Source organism: Galeopterus variegatus, unplaced genomic scaffold, assembly GCF_000696425.1.
Source record: "Galeopterus variegatus unplaced genomic scaffold, G_variegatus-3.0.2 Scaffold27904, whole genome shotgun sequence".
NCBI classification, from domain to species: Eukaryota; Metazoa; Chordata; class Mammalia; order Dermoptera; family Cynocephalidae; genus Galeopterus; species Galeopterus variegatus.
In genome coordinates this window covers 1833-8226 of record NW_007754015.1, presented here as the reverse complement: position 1 = coordinate 8226, position 6394 = coordinate 1833, and the positions used below count along the sequence as shown (strand labels likewise).

Genomic DNA, 6394 nt, shown 5'->3' with positions numbered 1-6394 from the left:
TCTCTCATATGTGTGTGCTCTCTCATATGTGTGTGCTCTCTCGTTTGTGCGCGCTCTCTCACTGGTGCGTGCTCTCTCACTCTCTCATCTGCTCACATGGATATTCCCAACTGGAAAACTCTTTATGTCTTCTCTCTAAGAGTCAGTATATTCTACTGCCTTTAAAACTATGATGTGTGTGTGTGTGTATGTATAAACGTATACAGGGTGTGTAGGGTGTGTGTGCACGTGATGTATAGGGTGTGTGTGCACGTACGTGTGTATATAGAGAGTGAAGTATACATAGACATAGGGAGACTGTATGTCTACTTTCCCCAGGATAGTTTTGGCCTAGACACTTATCTTGGCATAATCAATTAACAGTGCCTGTTTTCACTCTTAATCTCTTGATTTGTACAATGAATTACACATTTTATATATTTTTTGCTTATCTACTCAATTATATTTAAGCTCCTCCGGAGACAGTATTTTCTGATTCCCTGCCATCTCACTGCCCCTGGTATAGAACTGTACTTGGTGGTAGAGCTTAATAAGTATCTTTGGAAGGAAATGAAGAGCTTGGCAAGTAAGCGTGCTCTGGGTGTGGAGTGTTCATTCTTGCTGCTCTGTGCGGGTGAAGTCTTGGCAAGTACGTTTGAATGATGAGGATTGGCAGCTAAGGGCTTCCTTTAAAGTGCAGTGGAAGACCGAGGGGTTTTTTACCGACCACTGACTGTGATTAGGTGTCAGTTGAGTGCGTGCCTTCAGTGAATCTCACCGTGATCTTCCGTTGTGACACCAGCTCCTCTCTCTCTCAGAGTTAACCGTCTGCTCGCTTTGTCATCTCACCTTGCAGGTGCACCGGATGCTCATGCTCACCACGTCTGCCCTCACCTGCGTTGCTTTCGTTTTGCCTTTTATATACAGAGGAGGCTGGAGTTGGGTAACTATATGTTGAACAGGATGTTTTTATAAAAATTCCTTTAGATATCAAAGAAGATTGCTGTTTTATTCTCAAAGGATGGGTAAAAAGATATTCATGTTTCTACATGTGTCCCTCTTTCTTTCCTTTTTGAATCGTCTGATGACTCCTTTACATGGTTGGGGGTCAGGTGTGGGGTGAAGATGTCACTGCAGACGACTTGGGAATGAAATGTATTTTTAGGCTGCATTAAAGGTTGTATACACACTATAGCTTTAGTGAGTTTTTCTCACTGTAGAGTGGTAAAAATTCAAAGTGTGATGTTTGAGGAACATGAACAATGTAAGTAGTTTTCTCTAATTACTACTATGATTACCACTGAGCTAATGTAAGTAGTAGTCCTACTATGTGACTGGCTGTGCTAGGAGCTTCACAGGTGTTATCAAATTCAAATCTCAAATGAAGTAGGTATTAATAGTAATCCCTTGTCATAAATGAAGAAACTGAGGCTTATTCCCAAATGTTTATCTCCAGCCCAGCCCTCCTCCCTGGCTTGAGACACACACATCTAGCTCATGTAAAGCTCAGGACCTCTATTTGCATGTCTATGACGTCTCAAATTTAGCGTGTCCAAAGTAGAATTCCTGATCTTTTCTCCCTGTCCTCTCCACCTGCTGCCATCTCTGTGTTAGCTGTTGGAATTTCATCTTTAGACTACAGCCTTGGAATTATTCCTTTTTTTAAAGGCTTGCTCATCACTAGAAGGAATTATTCTTAACTGTGCTTTTGTGCACATCCCATATCAAATCCGTTGGGATATCCTATTGGCTCTACATTTAAAATACATCTATAACCCAACACTTTTTACCACCATCGCTGGTAAAATACATGGGTTTGAGTCACCGTAATCTTTTGCCTGGACTTCTGCGGTAGCCACCCAACTGGCCTCTCCATTTCAACCCTTGCTCCAGCACAGTCTATTTTTAACAAAGACGGCACAGTGATTTTTTAAGAAATATAAATCAGATCATGTCATTCCTGTGCCTCAGACTGATTTCTCTAATGTCTTTTAATTTCACTCAGAGTAAAAGCCAAAGTCCTTCCAATGACATCATGATTTGGCCCCAGTTATTCTCCGAACTGACGTCCTCCTCCTCCTCTGGGTCTAGGCCATCCATTTCACTCTGGCCTCCTTGCTTGTCTGTAAACGTGCCAGGCATGCTCCTGCTGTGTAGTCCTTGCACAGATTCTTCCTCCTGCCCGGCACATGCTTCCCTCACTCCTTCACCTTCTTCCAGTCTTTGCTGAAATCATAACTTCTCAGAGGGTTCTGCCCTGCTATATATAGTACTACCTTATGTCATTTCTTGTAATTTACTTATTTATTATGTTTTTATCTTTGCCTTCCTACACTGGTATGTAACTTCTGTGAGAGCTGGAATATTTGCTGGTATATTCACTAGTGTACCCCAGACACTCAGAATAGATTCTGGTACATAAGAGGCATTCAGTAAATAAATGACTAAGGCATAAGTGACATACCTAAGTTCAGAGTCTGTGCTTCCATTACACTCTTCAAATTTTATAGCCAGTCAGAATTTGATATCAAAATTTAACATTTCAGAGTTTGGGCTGGTGCCACAAGGAATAAGATTAATGTATCTTGGGTTACAGATATTACTAGGAAATCACCCTCCTGCTTTTTAGTTGATTGATGGATCAATCAACCAACTTTTAAAAAAGAAATTATGAAAACCCACAAGGAATAAGATTAATGTATCTTGGGTTACAGATATTACTAGGAAATCACCCTCCTGCGTTTTAGTTGATTGATGGATCAATCAACCAACTTTTAAAAAAGAAATTATGAAAACTTTCTGATATGAATTGAGACATTGGAACCTTATTTTATTCAGGTAGTTGGGACAAGGGTAACACATATTTTGTCATTTTGTAGTGTGTAGTCTTTGCAGTTTATGAATTGGATAGTATAAAGGTTAAGAGCATTATTCTACAGCTGGACTACTTGGATGCAAGTTCTGGCATCATCATTTATTCCCTGGGACATCTTGGGCACATTACTTAACTTCTCTGTCCCTCAGTTTACTCATCTGTAAGGTGGGGATGGTATAGTATCTATGTCATAGGCTGTCTGTGAGGATTGGGGATTAATTAACTGAAAGAACTTAGGATACTTCCCAGCACATTCTAAGCACATATAAGAATTTTGTTGTTGCTACTGTTATTGTTTTCTTTTTAAAATTAGATAGAGGTCCTTTATGTATCTCTACAGTCAAGGTTATAATTTTATCCATGTATAACTGAGTCCATGGTTTGAAAGTGTTTTTATATTGCTCTTTTGTCAGCATTTAGTTCCTATTTACAAAAACTTCCTATCGTGGCTTAGAAACCACTATATGCCTGTTCTAGATCATAGATTTATAATGTATCTGAGCATGGGAGTCAGTGATTACAGACTGTGTCCCTCTAAGCATATCATAGGTTAGTGCATCTTCTTAGTGCTTCCATTAAGTGTTTAAGTGAAGTTATTTTACAAACTGCTCCAATGCAACAATGCTATTTTGAGCGGGCATGAAACATCACTAAGGAAGGGGTGTAGCAGAAACTGTCGAGTTACTGGGTTGATTTTTTTGGGGGGGTTAGATTCTCATTCTGAACAGAGGAGATAAGCTTTTAATACAGTGGCTATACAGATTATTTACTTAACCAACAATTTATTGAGTAACCAAGACTCTGTTAAGCTCCAGGGTTACAGAGAATCATGCAGAACACACAGCTTAGGGAAACACAGAGAGACCAAATCATTATAATATATTTATAATACTTGTGTTTATAACAAATCATTATAATACTTCTGGGATGATTGCTGTCAACATGTGGACACTAACTAGTCCTAGTTGGGCTGCAAATGGCTGTCCTGGTGTTGGTGGTCATCTAACATCCTGATGGGGGAGAGGCCTCATTCTATACCTGGATTTCACCACAGCCGTTTACATGCTGTGTGGCCTTGGACACAGTAATTGATCTCTATAAACCTCAGTTTCCCCATTTGTAAAACTGGGGTATTGATAACCACTGTCAAGCATTGTTTTGAGCATTAGTGATAATGTGTGTAAAGTATGTCCCTGATTCAAAGTGTATACTCCGTGAATGTTGCCTGTTATTATTATTATATCTTTATTGAATATTTAAAGCCATGGAAAAACCCTAAGAATACATCTGTGTATTCCTTTTAAGTTAAGAATTTAAATTGGTGAGAGAGATCGAGACCACTATCATGAAATGCCTGTGTTTAGCGTGCAGGTTACCACCCGTACCTCGGCTGTGTAGTGATGGCTTTAGCAGTTCTGCAGACTCTTCTGGCAGCCTTCAGGCCACCTTTACATGACCCAAGGTATAATTTTTATATATAAATGCTCTTCATGTGGGTATTATTAATTGGCAAACTAATTCCTTTTCAACTGGAAACATTTGCATTTTGTAAAATTCAGTGATAAATTGTATTTACTTTGAAAGACTTTAAAATGTATTTTAGATACCTAACTTTCAGGCAATAGGGGAAATCACATGCTTTTTATTCTTTTAGGAACTAATTGTAGTTCCATCACTTTTAAGAATACTGTCTGGTTCTTTATTTTGGTAGAAGGCAAATGTTTAACTGGACTCACTGGAGTATGGGAACAGCTGCTAGAATAATAGCAGGTGAGTAATTGTGATGCCACTTATGCATATATAATTGCTGGTTGTTTATATTGCAAGTTGTAATTTGGCTTAAATGATTTTTAGATGCATTAGTAATTGGGGTAATTGGTTGTTAAGGAGAAATCAGCCTTAAACATTAAAATCCAGAAAGTAATTTCTAGAGGTAACTGCTTAGTCACTCTGTCAGTTTTAAGTTTAAGGATTTACGAATGACTTTAAAACTCTCCTTTTTAAGACTTTTTTTTGCTTTTGCCTTTGCTGGCAGCATATGCTATGCTGATGATCAAACATTTGAGCAGTTCAAGGTGAGGGTCATTTGTGAGTGGGGTTGAGTGGTCTGTTGGGTCCGAGCCCTCCACCTCCAGGTCCTCTCCATGGTGCTGCCAGGGTAGCGTGGTTTTCAAAAGTCGAGTATGATTATCCAGTACATTGTGACGCATTCTATAATAAATACGTAAGCAGGTAACTCCTCCCCTAACATTTCTACAGTCTGTGGGATTCTGTAGTCTGTGGAAGAGGGAGGACAATCAGCAAGGTTTCCATACTTTTCTCCCTTCCTACATTGCAGACTTAAAACTTTCTAGAAAGTTTGGGTGCCTCTTTTTTAACAATGGTAGATCAGAATTATAATTTCCCATCTTGCACCATTTGGCCTTACAATAAAAAAGAGACTAAATTAACTGTTTGGTCTTAAACATTAATCTCACTCATCTCATAAACTCCTTTAGCATGTTTTACTGGATGTAATTCACACACATGTACATACACACAGTTCTCTCTCTTGGGGGGGAGTACATCTGAATATAATTTTTTCTCTTTTACGCTTAGTGGCAGCAATCTTCCTGGGAATGGATTTACCAGGACTGAATCTTCCTGATCCATGGAAAACCTATGCAATGATTGGGTTTGTAGCCTGGCATGTCGGGACCGAGATTGTTCTGGAGATACATGCTTATCGACTCTCTCGAAAAGGTAACCTGCTCAAACAGCCATGTTATGTCGAATCACTTTTACACAAACTATTGGAATATAAATAATTTCCTGATACTAATGGTTGACTATTACATGGTGGCTCATTAAAAATTTCTGTTGTGATTACTCAGCCAGTGGTAGAAACTGTGGACATTTTCTGTCTTTGTTTTTTTACATTCATTAGTATTAGAATTTGTGAATAAAATATAAAGGAAAGATTTTAGTTTTCAGAGAAGTCTTCTTTTTAAGTACTTTTTCTTTGTGTGCTGGTCTGATTTGGAGCCGGTACACACTAGGAATTCTGAGTGCCTGGAATTAGGGAACTGTGCCTGTGTTGGAGGAAGAAGACACTCAAAGTCGACACGGGGCAGAACTGTAGACAACTTGCCGACTTGACAGACTTACTGTGACAAGGTCGGGTTGCCATGTACAGAAATATATAACCAGGCGAAGAGTCCTCTGTGTCTTATCTAGTTTTCAGCCCCCAAAATAAGTGAGGTTGGCCTTCTACAGACAAAAACTCTTTGTTCTTTAGTTTATATGTTGTGAACCTATGAGCCTGGGAGGCTTTTAGGAGCTGAGTAGTCCTGCCTGCCACTTTTGGTTCTTGATAAGGTTACATACATGCGGCTTTTGATGACCACTGAATTATGGCCTACTGTTTAAAATACATATGGAGTAAAACTTTGATCATTATCACATTAATTAGATTGATTTAGCCTTTCCACGATATATACATATATCAGAACATTGTGCGGTACACCATAAATATATACAATTTTATTTGTGAGTTAAAAA

General features: G+C 38.8%; 1 long non-coding RNA gene across 1 annotated transcript; it reads left to right on the top strand.

Moving 5' to 3' along the window:
• The first annotated feature begins 4239 nt into the window (after window positions 1–4239).
• Window positions 4240–5536, top strand: LOC103583767. The gene is made up of 3 exons (XR_549895.1): window positions 4240–4316; window positions 4566–4624; window positions 5453–5536. It is a non-coding gene; the product is annotated as an uncharacterized LOC103583767 (long non-coding RNA).
• Window positions 5537–6394: the final 858 nt, after the last annotated feature.